We start from the raw sequence: 1352 nt of genomic DNA, 5'->3' as shown, positions 1-1352 counted from the left end.
CATTGCATAGATACTTGAATGTGGATGTCAACAATTTCATTTAGTAATATCGAGAAAAGGACAGAGGACAACTTTTACTGTAACGTACTACTTATGGATAAAGTCTGCAATAATGACTTTGACATACCGGTATTCTGTTGACTATGCAACCAGCATTGTTCTATTAATTATAACAAGAGTAAATAATGCGGAACGTGACTTCCTAGAAATCCACACACTTGTAGCAGGCCTCAATAGGGCCATTGGATACTCTTTGTAGGTATTATTTACTCTTGATTATAATCATACTTGATAATGATATTCAGTGTTATTGTGGTATGTTTCAGTAAATGGTCTTGTGACTTTTAGATTGTTTAGTTGGTCAATCCTTACAATTATATTGGTTTACAATTATACTTGTCTCTCATTCATTTTCTGATGAAAATTGTCGTTTAAAAAGGTCATCATTATTTTAAAATTAAAAAGGCTAGCAGTAAACAAAATAGCTACTAAAAAACTCAGTTACACAGCATTGCATGTACATGTATGCAATTCTCATGTTTAATTTTTGCTATCAGTCGAAGGCTGATCTTTCTTTACTTTTCGTGTAATAGCTATTGCAATACTAGTAATAATAATAGCCAGGCCAGCACCAATCCCAGCCCCCACTGCAGCTCCTGTTATTGTACCTGCTACTGGAATAACTGACCCTACTCCTCCTCCTATTGCTCCACACACAAATAATCCAACCGCAGTAGTACCACTCATAGTTCCTGCTTCTATTAGCATTCTGTATTTTGCTATGAAATTGAGAAACTCGCCAACGTCTTCACTGGAACGTCCTATGCATTGGTTCCACAGCTCTTTCAACCAGTCGTCTGTTGTTGGTAATCTTCTCACGTCCTCATCCCCAGCTATGCAGAATGGTATCTCGCTTATCATCTCCTGTTTTATTTTTTGTCCCTGAGGAATCCATGAACGTATCTTTTGAATTCGTTTATAGCATTTCTCACTGCTTCTGCTTCATTGGGCAATTTTTTAATACTTTTTAGTTGAAGAAAATAGTTTGCAAACGTCAGTACAACCACTGATCTCATCCACATTTCCTTATTTATCATCCCCCAAGTACATCAAACATTCTTCTAACTTTATCATCTGCTCTTGAGTCCATCCTCATGCAGATTAGTATCAAATCAAACTTGTTGGCTTTGGCGATGTCTTTAACGATATCAGCCTCACTATGACCCTCTGTGTCACTGAAGCCCGTAGTATCATAAACTTTTATTGTTATTCCCTCATGTTTTCCTTCATGTATTTCAACTTCAGACTGTACAGATGCTGCTCCTGCACCTACTGGTGCTACAGTGCCTCCC

The sequence above is a fragment of the Amphimedon queenslandica genome, unplaced genomic scaffold (assembly GCF_000090795.2).
Source record: "Amphimedon queenslandica unplaced genomic scaffold, v1.1 AMPQUscaffold_12396, whole genome shotgun sequence".
In the NCBI taxonomy this organism is placed as follows: Eukaryota; Metazoa; Porifera; class Demospongiae; order Haplosclerida; family Niphatidae; genus Amphimedon; species Amphimedon queenslandica.
Note: the sequence above shows the minus strand (reverse complement) of the source record.